This window comes from Toxorhynchites rutilus, chromosome 2 (genome assembly GCF_029784135.1).
Source record: "Toxorhynchites rutilus septentrionalis strain SRP chromosome 2, ASM2978413v1, whole genome shotgun sequence".
Classification (NCBI taxonomy): domain Eukaryota; kingdom Metazoa; phylum Arthropoda; class Insecta; order Diptera; family Culicidae; genus Toxorhynchites; species Toxorhynchites rutilus.
Window position 1 is genome coordinate 61209703 of NC_073745.1, and position 17062 is coordinate 61226764.

The 17062-nt window shown below is 39.1% G+C and overlaps 1 protein-coding gene across 9 annotated transcripts in view; it reads right to left on the reverse strand.

The window, feature by feature from the left end:
* The window catches only part of LOC129771049 (whirlin), a 550739-nt gene that overhangs the window by 164695 nt on the left and 368982 nt on the right, over positions 1-17062 (reverse strand). The window lies entirely within an intron of this gene.

Here is a 17062-nt window from a genome sequence, read left to right on the forward strand (position 1 = left end):
AGAATTTCGATAACTCATTGTGCTCATTCAAAAAGGCTTCCAGATCGTCGGAGATGCTCCCTGCTTTAGATGAATTGATGTTACTTGTGTATTTGTAGATGGATGTTCAACGAAGCGGGCGTTACGCCATCAGTCATCAGAACAACTTAAATGAATTCGTTCTGTTGAAAAAACGAACAACGGTTAAATTATTAGAATATTTTTGACACAAAAATAATAAAATCGCAATTAAAAATAGGGAATTGGGGTCAAAATTTAAGGTTATATGTATGGTACGAAGTCAAATTTTTGAAAAAAAATATCCAGATCTTTTTTCTGCATAGAGCCACCCTATTCGGTATTAAATGTATGGTTATCGGTATCCTACCGGTATCATATATAGTTTACAACCTATTCTCATACCTACCAAGTATTTTGAGTATAATTTCATCAAAATCGGTCGAGCCGTTTCGGAAGAGTTCGGTAACAAACACCGTGATACGAGATTTTTATATATATAGATAAAATCGGGGCTTAATTAACACCTTAAGTATTTCGGTTTTTTTTTCTCTTTTGATGCATCAAATGGATGCCCTGGAAAAGCCGTTTTCTGTATGTACTTGTATCCTTTAAACGGGTTAAATGACATAACGTGGTAGAATTCGGTACCGCATTCTGTTCAAAAATGTACACAAAAATACCCTTATCTTGTGTTGATTCAATCATGCAGAAGAAGACAAAGAGTCATCATGTATCATTTTTAAACACAAGTCTAAATATGTAAAACCTACATAGATATAAAAATATATTATAGATAAAAATAGCATTATCTCCTCCGTTACCACGTTGTCCGGAATATTGTTTGTAACAACTTCATAGCCCTGTAAGATCGCGACTACTCAAGCTACGATAATCTGATTTACGTGGGTATACCCTTTCGATCATCTAAATCAGCAGCCATTTAAATACATTTATTGCATTTTTACATAACCAAACAATATACTCGATATTATGAATACTAGACCACATTTATACAAATTGTTAGTAGTGATATCTACACGATAGAAACATGAATTGAGCACACATTGATTGGACAACATACAATATAATATAAAATTAATGCCTATTATCGGTAAATGGAGAATAATTCATTTTACGCAGCAACTCACATTATGAGCTAACGCCCGAATTTAGGCAAAAATAATGCTGATTGCGTCGGGGAGGAAGCGAGTGGATAGTGCAATCGAAAGAAAACATACCCAATTAAATCGTCAAATTGTTAAATTTTTTTACTATATGTTTCAAGCAAAAAAAATCTGGATAAGTTTCCTGTCTAATGAAATATAGCACAACATATGTCGCAATAACCATTTTGAGTAATATGCGTTTGAAAACTCTTAATAAATCATTCTTCGTAGAGTGACCCCCCTGTATAGAAATCAAAGACATAGTCCTATGTCAAAAAGGTAATGATTTCATGTTCATATTTTAATATCGATATTTTCATTTTTATTCAGTAATGTCGACAGGATTAGCCCTAATGATCGGATTAAATGTATTAAATAGATATTCTATCTACTAATACCACTTAATTAGACAACTAGCTAATGTGTAGAAAATTATAACGGGCATGGCGGGCCAACCAAAAGAGCCCACCGCAGGTTGAGTATAGCTGACCTAAAAGTATCCGAGATATTTGTGTGTATGGAAACTAGTTGAAATGATTTGGTGATTTTTGGTGATTTTTACTCATTTTCTTTCAGTTTGTAAAATGTTGTCGAAAGTTTCATTCTCACCAACTTCTGAAGGAGAATCTTTTTGAATCAATTAATCGAATTCGACTTTTTATGATATAGAAAGCAGTCATGTACAACTAGGAACAAAGTTTTGTCCACAACGTAGGTTTACACGAACAAAAACGTGCTATATGCATCAGAAGCAGATATGAAAATAGTTTTTTTGTCAACATCAGGTTTAGTTAGCAAATTATGTACGTATCTGCATGAAAACAGAAAAGGGATTGGCACCTCTGAGGAAGACTCACAAAGTTACTGCCGTTGTAAATTCGAAAACGCAAGAGATAACCGAATGCGTCCACCTTGGTCCAGCCGAAACAGAAACAATAATTTTTCGCCTTCTGGCCCTCTAATTGAACCTATTTTCGGTAACAGCATAAAAGAGTGGATCCGAAAACGGCCGAAAAATAGCGGAAAAATATCGGCCCGTTGGCACACACTGAAGGAAAAAAGCAGCTGCCGCCGGGCTGGATCGGCTGTCCGATCGAGAGAAGAAGAGGAAAAAAAACATCCTACAAACGTCCAAATGGGATGCAAAAGGACTAACCTCAGCTTTGTATGTGCGATACACGTTTCGAGAGGGATTGCCAGTGCGCAGTTGCAGTTGCCTATTTTTGGCCTCTCTGTGTGCATCCTGATCTGAGCTGAACACTGAACACTCTTGACGAGGACCTCGGCCCACACTTTTTTTTTCTCGGGTGACATATTTTACGAGTTTGTTTGCCCATCGGATAGCTGGCAGTAGCAACAGCGACCGCGTGCCAGGATATTTATAGAAAAACATGAAAACCCGTGCGCGAGAGGGTCCTGATTTCTTTTTTTATGTTCATCTAACCGTTAGCATATATTGATAGGTTTTTCTAGATTTTCCCGTTTTCGTGCATGATTTCCTCATTAGGAGGATATTACAGGAGTCAATGTGCATTCCGGGACCTCTCGGAGCACGCGGCTGCTGCTGATGATGATGATGACGACGACGACGCGGCACTTCATTAGCGGACTAGTTTCGGGAAGTGAACATCTGACACAAGTCGATACTCGAAGGAGACCCGCACGCTTTGCCACGAGAGTGTGAAATTAGTGCACTACCGATGTCCCTGCTTGTATCCTCCCGTATTGAGTTCACTTGCCCTTCCTAGAACAGTTTCCATGCCGTGTCCCAATTCGAGAAGAGTTTGTTATGGCTGCTAGTCGTCGTATTTGTTCATCTGCAACGGCGGTGGTGGCAGCAGTGGTGGCGGTTGGCGTCTGCGCGGGATTTAAATTGATGTTCAAGGCTAATGAGGTGAGCCGTGAAGATTTGTATCGTAAAACTCATTTCCCTACGACACAGATGGTTTCGATAAAAATTTGTCAGTTTTTGTCGAGACGGGTGTAGATATTAAGAAAGCAAGGTTGACAACAAACGGCCATAAATAAAGAAATCGTTCAACATCGCATAACAGTTGAATTATGGATACGATCACTTCAATTGCCCACGTTTTCACATTGTTGTTTCAACTAAACTTTGCAATGAACTATTTAGTAATACAACAAGCCGTAGCATTAATTTCGCAGAATTCCAGGCCATCAAATCGTCACCTGTTGACCCCTACGCAAAACAAAAAAAAAATAGTCCTGTTCATACCTGATCCTTCAAACTGCACTGCACCAAACTTCGAAAAAAATATCACAAGAGATCACAGATAAAAAGCCAAAACACATGTGCCGTGTGCGATTTTTATTGTTTCGATATTTTTTTCCCTATGCGTTTCCAATAAAAGATGATGATGAAAATATCCAGCATCCAATTTCGGCACCCTGATCCGGTGGTTTACTTCCCCTGTGCCTAATTCTATTTTGCTCTAGCCAGCCTCCCGTAGCCGAGGGAGAGGAAGCAGAAACGGCATATGAGGGCATCGAGTTTCGTTCCCCTCCCCGCGTGTAGTTTATCTAAAATTTTAATTTCTAGTAAGGGGAGATTTTTTTTCTGATTTTTTTTCTCGATTGATTCCTATGTTTTTTGCCCCTGTACTCTGCGCAGGGGTTCTGGTTTTTTCATTGCATAACTTTTTGGTGGTTTATTAGAGGAGTGGAAAATCGACTTCACTGCGTGTCAAGTGGGGTTAATCAGTGATTTTTTTTTGATTGCTAGTGTTTTTTTATGTTTGCTGGCAGGTTAACGAAATTAATACGAGGGGTTGTTTTTTATAATAGGTTTTTGATGGTGGGTATGACGAATGAGAAGAAAAAAAAACAGGACGCGAGGTGTAAACAGCTCTCTTGTTATTGGGTAATTTGTTTGATGAGAGGTCACGTGTGGCGTGAGAAACGAAAATAGTTTTTGTTTGCGTATCTAGAATTGAAAGCATTGAGGGGAAGCTTTTTTTTTAATTCACTTTTCATGACCTGTTGATTCAGTTTGATTGTTGATGGTAATTCTTGCGTGTAACATACACTATGTTCAATTACTGTGATACGATTGTTGTTTTTTGAGTTTCCGATAAAACGTTAGGGTTCGGTTGAAATGAAGTATATAAAGTTTAGATCATTGAGAAATTGGGCACTTAATTTTGGCGATATGGGCACAATGTGTAGCGGACCGGGTTTCCAAAGACAACCCGGAACCTACGGCCTGCTCGAAGAAGGCTAAGAAGTTAGCTTTCAAACTCGACCTCTTTTAAGCGATTGGTTTAAGCGAGGACCAATGACAATAAAAGAACGATTACAGGATCACATTATAGTCAAGACTTTTACTCCTAACATAACGACATGACGAAAAACTTTCTGAGTGGACTACAGATTCACATTTATACAATTTATTTGTACATGAATCTTTTCTTAAAGTAAGGGGACATCACATGTGCACGTGGACAAAACAGGGTACCTGGGGAGTGCGGTGAGGACACAAGTTTCCTCACCCACTCCTTCTGCTTTTTTGAGTAGGATTCTTCGCCGGTGAGTATCGCCCAGCGGATCCGTGGAAGGCGCGATGGTGACGACGCTGCCTTTGCTTGGCGTGATTGGTTCGCCAGGTTTTTGCCAATGATGTATTCCCTGTTCTGAATAATTAATTCACATTTAGAATGAGTCCCTAAACAATACAATGTATGTACCTCTAGTCGCTTTGTTTCACGTTTGAAGAATTAAGTGGATCTTTGGAATCTAGGAACAATGTTAACACTGAAACAATTCAAATTATGGTCACGAAAACTCCACGTTACACAAAGAAAATCTTACAAGTCACGATCGGGAACAAAAGCACAATGCTTCCGCGACGTCGGACAGTTCAAGGCAAAATGGTCGAAGAACATTGTAATCCTCAGATAAACCGCAGGGTATCTCGCGCTTCAGAGCTCAGATCAACCGAAGATAATTTCCCCAAAGCATCCCCTTGTGTGCATCTTGCTTCAACTAACCGTCCTTGAATACGACCTTCTCATTACCCTCCCCAAACTCAAGGCCCCGAAAGTAAGCACTGCGCGAACAGACACTCATTGACCGAACAACTTTGGCGATTGAGCTTTCGCCCTGCTCCAGGGAGGTGGGATGGGAAATCTAAGCTCTTAAGTATACTTTCTGGAGTATCTTTTAGTTTACTTTCGATTGTGACTTAGTGGAGGTACACTGTAAATGTTTCAGTGTGAGTTTTTGAATTTAAATTTTTGAATCTGACCTATTTAACAATTTCTAACTATCCTAACCAATGAATAAATAAATGAGTATATAAATAAATAAATAAATAAATAAATAAATAAATAAATTTAGAAATAAATAAACAACACACAATAAATATGCCCACCAACAATAAATAAGTAAATAAATAATCTTAAAACATCACATGACGACAACAGTTGTGCCAACTGTTACATCACTCCATGCTTTAGTTACGAAAATTTAGTTGAATTGATTCAACTTCCAAAATATTGTAAGAAACAAAACCGAATTATAGATTAAATATAGTCATCACAAATATTGCTGCGATTCGTGGTCATATGTGTTCATCATCAGCAAGCTGACTCCTTCTCTGTTTACAGTCTACGTCCCATCACAGGTAGTATCCGCCACTGACCTTCACCGTCGTAAGACTCATGTCTCCAGCGAATGCATATTAAATTTGATTCGACTGTGTGTAATCTTTACGAAAATAAATCTGATCATCGTTCCATCCCATTACGTGTGGCACTAGCAACTCTTCGACAACTGCTTAATGAAGTTCCTCAACAAAACGTCCATTCACAACTCAATATTTTTTTTCAATATTGTGTGAATTCACCGCAAAACTAAACTATTGTGAATAGATTTGGATACCCCGAGTTTTACTCGGGCACTCAACCATTTCCCACCCACAATTCAAACCAACCCACTGTACTGAATGTTTACACCAGAAAAACTGGTCACCATACATTCACAATGATATACCGAAGCTGTTATACAACATTCACAGTATATTTTGACATCGAAGAGTCAACTGAGCCTGTGCTTTAACATTGGGTTCAACATTGAATTCTGAAACAAAGAGTGTGTGTTCTGTAGTTCTATTGTGCACGCTGGATCAACGAGTCAAAGGTGCTGGATCATCTACAGGAAATTTTCCATGATCGGAAAATAAACGGGGGGAGTATTAAATTATTTCTTTAATTTATTGAATTGTTGTGCTTTGTGTGTTTTTCCTTTCCCTTTTTTTTCAGGTAAACTTTCGGAAAAATTGGTTTATTCCGACGAATATGAAAATTGAATAATTAAAAATTAAGACAATGAGGACTATGAGAACCACAAGGATCACATTTCAAAATGGATGAAAATTTACTGAGGATAATGGAGACAATGACTTAATCAAATACTCTGGAATTGAAGATGGGAGAACTACTGAAGGACATTCATTCGATTTGAAAGATGGACGGAAATACCTACATACCTAAAAGGACATCCATCTAACCACAATGAAACGACCTAATATACTTAAATTGATGAAGGAAAAACTACAATACGTTTACACGTGGGAAATACTCTGAAGAATTACAGGAAAAATATGGTATACTGGACAAATATTTCTAATGTTAATACAAAATTATTCTATAGGTAAGGTTAGGAATCAATATTCCTAGTATTCGCATGAATATGTCGAGTTAGGGATGTCTATTTTTCCTTTTCTTCACTCCCTGGCATAAAGTCTGCTTCATTTAATATTGGAACAAATTCTTTTGCTCATTGTGGCGCTCCTAGTGGACGGATTTGGAAACTTTTTTCACCCACGTGTCGGGAAATTCATTACCTTTCACCATGTATTTATGTCATAACACCAAACGATAGCATTTTGTAAACAACCGCCATGGAAGCCGAACGGAGAGATAAAATTGTGCACAGTTTTCTTGAAAATCCATTGTTGTCGGCATCTAAGCTAGCTAAACAGCTTAAAATGCCCAGAAATACCGTATGGCGTGTTATCAAGCAGTACAAGGAAACATTGACGACGGCTCGGAAGCCGCATTCGAAGCGTCGGAGTGGAACTGTCGACCGGAAACTGCGTGGGAAAGTCATCAAGGCCGTCAAGAGGAATCCCAATCTTTCAGACTGCGATTTGGCCAATAAGTTCCAGGCCGCTCACAGTACGGTGCGACGAATTCGTCTCCGGGAAGGAATAAGGTCATTCCGAGCCAGCAAACAGCCAAATCGGACGCTGAAGCAGAACAATGTGGCCAGAATCCGTGCTCGAAAGCTGTACGACCAAGTGCTGACCAAGTTCGACGGATGTATTCTGATGGACGATGAGACCTACGTGAAGGCGGACTTTGGGCAAATCCCTGGTCAAAAATTTTATTTGGCGACGGCTCGGGGGGATGTAAAGGGTGTGTCACATCAAATTGCATCACGGAAAAAACGCTGTAGAAATTTAATTTTTAGGAATTATATCTTCAGCTTTCGCTTATAATCAGATAAGAGTGTATAGTTCACGTTGGCCATGCTTCACTGTCAATTTTTCGTAAATTTGGAAAAATGTCGTCGAACGAAAAAGAGCGTCGTGAATTAATCCTGTGCACTCATTTCGAGAATCCGGAGTTGTCACATCGGGACATCGGTAAGATGCTGGGAATCGTCCAATCCACGGTCAGCAGAGTACTAAAACGATACTTCGAGAACCTAACCATCGACCGGAAGGTGAAGAACGGCAAAATTGGATGCTCCGTCAGTGAAAAAGATCATAAGCGCATAGTTAAGCAGTTTAGATCCGAGAAGTTCGGTCCGGGATGTCGCCAATAAGCTGAATTTGTCAAGTTCATTCGTCCAGCGGACCAAGCAGCGGGAGGGCCTGCGTACATACAAGGTTCAGAAGGCTCCTAACCGCGACGAAAGGCAAAACATGGTGGGGAAGACGCGAGCCCGGAAGCTGTACACCGAAATGCTGACGAAGCCGCATTGCCTGGTAATGGACGACGAAACCTACGTCAAAGCGGACTTTCGTCAGCTGCCGGGCCTGTTGTTCTTCTCCGCAGAGGACAAATTTAGCGTTCCGGAGGAGATTCGCAAGCAGAAACTATCCAAGTTTGCCAAAAAGTACATGGTGTGGCAAGCGATCTGCTCTAGCGGAAAGCGGAGCGCCCCCTTCGTGATGACCAGCACGGTAAACGGGCAGGTTTACCTTAAGGAGTGCATACAGAAGCGCTTACTACCACTATTGAAGCAGCACGAGGGCCGGATCTCGCTTCGTGCCACTATTCAAAGGACGTGTTGGAGTGGTACGAAGCCAACGGGGTCACCTTCGTGCCAAAGGAAATGAACCCGCCCAACGCGCCGGAGCTTCGCCCAATAGAGAAATATTGGGCGATTATGAAGCAGGCCCTCCGGAAGAACCCAAAAGTTGTCAAATCGGAGGCGGACTTCAAGAGAAAATGGATTTCTGTTCAAAAAAAACTACAACCTGACGTTGTACAGAACCTTATGGACGGGGTAAAGAGGAAGGTGCGAGCATACGGGCTTGGGCTCGAAGTATGAATGAAAAGAAAATGCCAGAAGTTGTTTAATAGTTTTTATTTTACTGTCTAAAATTTTCAAAAGGATCGGTCTACTGGGCGAATTTCTACAGCGTTTTTTCCGTGATGCAATTTGATGTGACACACCCTTTACCTGCAAAATTTAAGTTCGTGTTTGCGGATAAATTCGCCCGCAAGTACATGATTTGGCAGGGGATATGCAGTTGTGGACAGAAAACCAAAGTCTTTCTCACTGACAAGACAATGACATCCGAAGTCTACAAAAAAGAGTGCCTACAGAAACGGATTCTGCCGTTTATTCGTGCCCACGACCGTCCAGTAATGTTTTGGCCGGACCTCGCAAGCTGCCATTACAGCAAAACGGTTATGGAATGGTACGCAACGGACGGGGTCAGCGTAATACCGAAGGACCTCAACCCCCCAAACTGCCCCCAGTTCCGGCCGATAGAGAAATACTGGGCAATCACGAAGCGGAGGCTTAAGGCAAAGGGAAAACTTGTTAGGAACATGACTCAAATGAAGAACTGGTGGAATCAAAACGCCAAAACGGTGGACGAAAAGGGTGTGCGCCGCCTAATGTGCCGTATTACGGGAAAAGTACGAGAATTTCTTCGAAACAGCAATGAATAATTTTTTTAATTTTTTTTTTATGAAAGAGTAAAGAAAATGCTACATTTGTATGAAAAACACATTATGAATTCGTTAATAAATGACTGAACTACACGCAATTGTTTGTGTTCCAATATTAAATGAAGCAGACTTTAGATTTGGATACCCCGAGTTTTACTCGGGCACTCAACCATTTCCCACCCACAATGCAACCCAACCCACTGTACTGAATGTTTACACCAGAAAAACTGGTCACCATACATTCACAATGATATACCGAAGCTGTTATACAACATTCACAGTATATTTTGACATCGAAGAGTCAACTGAGCCTGTGCTTTAACATTGGGTTCAACATTGAATTCTGAAACAAAGTAAGTGTGTTCTGTAGTTCTATTGTGCACGCTGGATCAACGAGTCAAAGGTGCTGGATCATCTACAGGAAATTTTCCATGATCGGAAAATAAACGGGGGGAGTATTAAATTATTTCTTTAATTTATTGAATTGTTGTGCTTTGTGTGTTTTTCCTTTCCCTTTTTTTCAGGTAAACTTTCGGAAAAATTGGTTTATTCCGACGAATATGAAAATTGAATAATTAAAAATTAAGACAATGAGGACAATGAGAACCACAAGGATCACATTTCAAAATGGATGAAAATTTACTGAGGATAATGGAGACAATGACTTAACCAAATACTCTGGAATTGAAGATGGGAGAACTACTGAAGGACATTCATTCGATTTGAAAGATGGACGGAAATACCTACATACCTAAAAGGACATCCATCTAACCACAATGAAACGACCTAATATACTTAAATTGATGAAGGAAAAACTACAATACGTTTACACGTGGGAAATACTCTGAAGAATTACAGGAAAAATATGGTATACTGGACAAATATTTCTAATGTTAATACAAAATTATTCTATAGGTAAGGTTAGGAATCAATATTCCTAGTATTCGCATGAATATTTCGAGTTAGGGTTGTCTATTTATCCTTTTCTTCATTCCCTGGCATAGTCCTGTAAGTATTTCTTTCATCCTTTCCAGCCCATTTCGTTGGAGTAAAATGCTAAATGCTCATTCTCAACGTCAACGATTGTTGGTTTTGTCGGACGGCTCGACTCAGTAACTGAGGAGACTTAGAATGGTTGTTTAAATTTTTGTGCAAGCTATTTGCTGCGTGGTTCACTAAAACAGTCTACATAGCTGAAATATTTGTTTTTGTTAATAATTTGGAAGGGTATGTTTCTTGAGGTATTTACAATGAAATACTCCAAGTATTTTTTTCCCATTTTCGTCATCAACTTCATAGCAATGATCGCCAATTCGCCTTTTGATTTGTGCCAGAACATATTTCGGAGTCAGTTTCGCACAGTAACCTTTCTCTTTATCAGATATCTCTGTGTTCTTTTGAAGAACTTTTTCACCCACAGAATATGTTGGACATAAGTGTTTGATCTTAAATTATAATATCGAGAATGCTTTTCAAAAGCTTTTTTGATATTTTCTCGGATTTGCTTGTATAATTCATCTTTTTCTAGAACATCTAAACCCTTCTCTGGGGCCATGGTAAGCGGCCATCCTCGTCAAACGACCAGAGAAAAGAAACGCTCAAATGCGTGGAACTTCTTGTGACGAAATCTGTTTTTTGTTTATTGTTTTATGTTTAATTGCTTGTCCGTATGTGCATGTGAAATGAATTATAGTAAGCGCACATCGCGGCATGGTCTCGGCCGTTTTTGCTGAGACGAACCAACCCAGGAAGCTGAAAGTCTCAAAAATAAAGAATAAAAAAAAATCTAAACCGTTCTTTACGGAGGAATTGTCTCTCATATGACGCTACTCCCTCCCATCGGAAATCATATTCCTTCCAAACATCACGAAAGATGGCCAATATTGAGTTGCCTCGTGCACGGAATACCTCATAGTGCTCGCAATTATATGGATGTCATTAGCCCAATATTTATGCTTATTTTTTATTGTGGCTCTTATCGCTGTAGGTGCCGGGTTGTCTTTGGAAACCCGGCTACATTTGACCAGCAAGATTTTTACATCGTATGCTTGTTTATAAACAGTTCTTTTCGGACTAGTGTTTTTGCAGTTTAAAACTAACGTGGATTCGGAAGGATTTGATTGAATTATGGATGAATGATTGGTTTTAGTTTATTATTCTATAAAATATACTGCTCTTAGATTTGCTTCATCCTGTAACGATTGTAACGATTGGAAGAAATACTCACCAAATTGCTGTTAGACATTAGGGGAAATTTACTTTTTTTAGTATATTTTTGTATAATCTTTAATCATCATCTGTCAAGTGATGAAAACAATTTGATGATGCAATAAACGCTATATCGGTAAAATGTACGCAAAGTAGAAAGTGACCAGCTTGTGTCTCGTGGAAAAAAAATGAAAAGCAAATGGTGGCGATTGCAGGATGTCATCTGGCCACCTTTTACCGCGTGAAACGTTCTGTTTTATTGGACCATGACCACGGAGACCGGGTTGTGGACAACCAAGGTCTACACCAGGGATTCTCAAACTATCATGAGCAAAAGACCCCTTTTCCCGAATGAAGTGATACCTTAGACCCCTATAGCCAAATTTCTTCAATTTAGAAAGCCGTGGAAACTAGGCAAGGAATCGACTCAAACTTTAGAGAACATAAACCTTTGGTAAGAAAATAAACTATAGAAACAGTTGAAAAATTGTGGCAATATAGTTTCTTAACCCCAAAAACACTGCTTGCTGCTGCCTCGTAAACTTATTTTATTGTGCCTTCGGTTATACAAAAATTAAAACAATATCTCCAGTGCCGCGATAAAACATATTTTTTAGACCTTTTCGTCATTTTTATAATTTTAATTTTCCATCAAATGCATAATTTGTTTTATTGAAAAAACTGCATGAGCTAACCCAGTAGATCCTCAATAGAACGATTACAGTGAAAAACTCATCAACTTGTTGCATTTTGAATGAATTTAAACAGGAATTGCTGCTTATGTTTACATATGTTTGACATAAACAAAAATGACCCGCAAATTAATATCGTAATTTTTAGCAGCCCTAAAAAAATGGAGTATTGCCTAGTGATTTTCTACCAATTTATCTAAATTCGGTTCAATATTGGTGAGTTGAACCCTTAAATCTCCACGTTCGTTGATTTTCAAACGGTTTTTTTTGTTTTGTCATAATTTTTGTAACCACATTCAAGCTTTTTTCGACAATGTATGAAGATAGAAAATCGATAATATATTTTTTAAAAATGTTCCATATTAATGTATTTGGTGCGTTTCAACCAGAACTTCTGATAGTATTGGTTGAGTATCTGCTTGAGCTTCTCATCTGGGCAGAAGGTGATGAACTCTTCTTGCATCGTTGACATTAGCTTTGAGGAATTTGTAAATTTAGGATATCCTCAAATCCTTGTCTAAAACGTCGCGAAAAAAGAAAACCAAACGTTGATAACTTTTCGGTAACAAGTTTCCTGGGGTTGTTAAAAAAAAAGAAAGATATTAAAACAAAACTGCACAAAAGTATGGTTACGCTACGCGCGTAGATAACTAAGTATTTTGTAAATCCTTTTTCAATCACTTTACTTTAGATCACCTTATTTAGCTATGTAATCACTTTGCAATTTCTTGTATTAAATTAAATTAATAATTATCATTCGAGCTCCAATGAAGCTTAAAAAGCGTTCTCAGAATATGCACAAAGAAAACTGTACAGTACTAAGCTGGCTTTCGCATGGATTTAGACTTAGGATTGCGTCTTTAATTTCTGTACCGGTGTGAAAGTTAAAAACATCAAAAACAGGAGATTACGTCGGAGGTGCAAGGTTTTGGGCGTTAATAACTCTTTGCCGACTGAACGAAGTTATATGATAATCACTTCATTCGAAAAATAAAATGTTTACGAGTGATGTTTTTTTCAGAACTTGGGACTTAAGTGCAAGCAATAAAGGGTGTGTCACATCAAATTGCATCACGGAAAAAACACTGTAGAAATTCGCCCAGTAGACCGATCCTTTTGAAAATTTTAGACAGTAAAATAAAAACTATTAAACAACTTTTGGCATTTTCTTTTTATTCATACTTCGAGCCCAAGCCTGTATGCTCGCACCTTGCTCTTTACCCCGTCCATAAGGTTCTGTACAACGTCAGGTTGTAGTTTTTTTTTGAACAGAAATCCATTTTCTCTTGAAGTCCGCCTCCGATTTGACAACTTTTGGGTTCTTCTGGAGGGCCTGCTTCATAATTGCCCAATATTTCTCTATTGGGCGAAGCTCCGGCGCGTTGGGCGGGTTCATTTCCTTTGGCACAAGGTGACCCCATTGGCTTCGTACCACTCCAACCCGTCCTTTGAATAGTGGCACGAAGCGAGATCCGGCCAGAAGATGGTCGGGCCCTCGTGCTGCTTCAATAGTGGTAGTAAGCGCTTCTGTAGGCACTCCTTAAGGTAAACCTGCCCGTTTACCGTGCCGGTCATCACGAAGGGGGTGCTCCGCTTTCCGCAAGAGCAGATCGCTTGCCACACCATGTACTTTTTGGCAAACTTGGATAGTTTCTGCTTGCGAATCTCCTCCGGAACGCTGAATTTGTCCTCTGCGGAGAAGAACAACAGGCCCGGCAGCTGACGAAAGTCCGCTTTGACGTAGGTTTCGTCGTCCATTACCAGGCAATGCGGCTTCGTCAGCATTTCGGTGTACAGCTTCCGGGCTCGCGTCTTCCCCACCTTTCGTCGCGGTTAGGAGCCTTCTGAACCTTGTATGTACGCAGGCCCTCCCGCTGCTTGGTCCGCTGGACGAATGAACTTGACAAATTCAGCTTATTGGCGACATCCCGGACCGAACTTCTCGGATCTAAACTGCTTAACTATGCGCTTATGATCTTTTTCACTGACGGAGCATCCAATTTTGCCGTTCTTCACCTTCCGGTCGATGGTTAGGTTCTCGAAGTATCGTTTTAGTACTCTGCTGACCGTGGATTGGACGATTCCCAGCATCTTACCGATGTCCCGATGTGACAACTCCGGATTCTCGAAATGAGTGCACAGGATTAATTCACGACGCTCTTTTTCGTTCGACGACATTTTTCCAAATTTACGAAAAATTGACAGTGAAGCATGGCCAACGTAATCTATACACTCTTATCTGATTATAAGCGAAAGCTGAAGATATAATTCTTAAAAATTAAATTTCTACAGCGTTTTTTCCGTGATGCAATTTGATGTGACACACCCTTTATACATTAAAATATTAGGGGCATGTTTGGACTTGAATTTGTTCATGACTGCCTTCTATTAAATCGAGTATATGAATCAAATATAGCACAAATCAAGACGCGCCTGAAGGACTGAAGGAAAAATTTTCTCGCACGAACTTGTTGTTTTGTTTGTTTATTTGTTGTTGTTTTTACCTGCCGATTTTCTAATCTTGTATGAATTTATGAACTTATGTCGATGAGCCCTGTTGAGTTTTTTTTTGTTTTTTTTCTGTATTATAGTGATTTTCAACACTTTTGGCTGATTCGTCACTTTTGCTTCCATTTTTGGAAGAATATCGGGAGTGAGAATTGAACTCGTGATTTTGAGTGTTGAGTTTTTGAAAAGTACAATAATAATATTAAGTTGGGAAAAAAGAAATCCATTATTTCCTCGGTAGATGGCTGTTGTCTTTGATATCTCGTATAGAATCGATCAAACAGTTTCAAGGTTATGCTCGTTGGCATGATGAAATTTTACAAAAAAAAATCTTTTGCTGTTTTGCAGGGTGTTAACAATGGAAGTCAATTGAAAATTCGGTACATTCCACAGTTTTTATTTGATAAAGGTGAAAATGCAAGCCACCCCACTGATATTGTAAATGGTGTTTATGGTGCCGATACTGTAACAGCTGATTACGTGCAATTTTGATTTTTTCGATTACGTTCACGCATTTTTGATGTTAAAGACGCACCTTGCACGTGCAGGTCTGGCGTCAAAATTGTTGATAAAATCACATGATAATCCGAAGTTGACCGCCATGATATTAGTCGTAGCATCGCCCAGGATCTAAATATCGACCATAAAACAGTTTTAAACCATTTGCGCAGATCTGGATTCACAAAGATGCTTGGTGTTTGGGTGCCACATCAAACACAAAAAAAATACGATAGATAGAATTTCCATCTGCGAAGCATTGGACAAATGGAATGAAATCGACCCAAACGGAATGTGACTTAGGATTAAAAATGGGTCACATACGACAATATTGTGTGATAAAGATCGTGTTCAAAGCATGGTAAGACAGCTCGAACATTGGCCGAACCAGGACTAACGGTCAGGAAGGTTTTACTGTGTATTTGGTGGGACTTGAAGAGAATCATTTTTGAGTGTCTCTCTCATAGAAGGCTTGGGTCTTATTGGCGAAAAACTACAGCGATCGATTTTCACAACCTCCTCTTGATCACACTTTCTTATCACTCAGGAAGTTTTGCAACACGATAAAAAGGTGGGGTCGATTTCGGTTTCCTAGGGGTCGACAGAAACGAAAATTGATTTTGGGAGTCGACGGGGTCTGAATATCGACCCCTATAGAATAACACAAGTTCTTATTTGAAATATCAAAGATACTCCATAAGTTGTGTTATGTGAACCATTCTCTTATAAAAACAAAAATGACCAGAGTTGGCACATTTGATCCTGCAAAATTTTCTGAAAAAATCTGTATATTTGTATTTTTAGCAAAAAAATCTGCATCAAAACACAAGAAAATTTTGACTAAAAGTTCAAAATGGGTCATTTGACCCCTCGTGGTTTAGTGCTAAAATACAGAATATTCTGTAGATGTGGCAACCCTTAGAATGACTTATATTCTAGTAGAAAATATTATTACTGTACATTTTAAAAACTCAACGAGACGATGAGTGTGCACAAGATGAAACTAAAAAAGTACAAAAAGTACAAGATGAAAAATTCGGCAGATAAAAAAACCTGAACAGGTGCGTGCAAGATAATGTGTTTGAGCGTACGAATTATTCAGGCATGTTCAACATTTCTCTGTATTTTAAACATATACGTGATTTAACACGAAGGAAGTCATCATCAAATTCATGTCCGAACATGCTCCTGATATTTAACAGTATACCGAGCTTGTCCTTAGGTTGCAAGTTCATAAGCGTTCTGAAATGAATCGATAGTTTTTTTTTGCCGAAAAAGCCATTCCATGGAAGAACATTGAGACTGATGGTGCACCATCGATGGTTGGACGTCGTCGTGGTTTTACAGCTCACTCAAAGTTACAACTGCGTAAGGTAATGGCCATTCACTTCGTGCTTCACAGATTGCATTTAGTAGCAAAAAAATCTGCGCCCTAGAACGCATCAATCTTTACTATATATTATGAGTGCTATCAAAAAACTTCGAAGCAACACTCGATTATTTGTTCAGCTATATGAAAAAAACGACGAAATCTTTACTCGGTTACTTCTACACGCTGGAGTTCGCTGACCACCAAGAGCCCCTGCCTAGCAAGATTTTCAGTTTTTTTGAATTTGTGTTTCAGCTGCAAGGTGACGATTTCAACTTGATTGAAACAATATCAATAATATCGACCCTTCTGACAAAACGTTCAAAACAAAATTTGAGCAGAAGAGAACATTCACAGTTTCCGCATTTGTCAAAATTATCACAAAAGCTTCAGGACCATGTTATATTATCA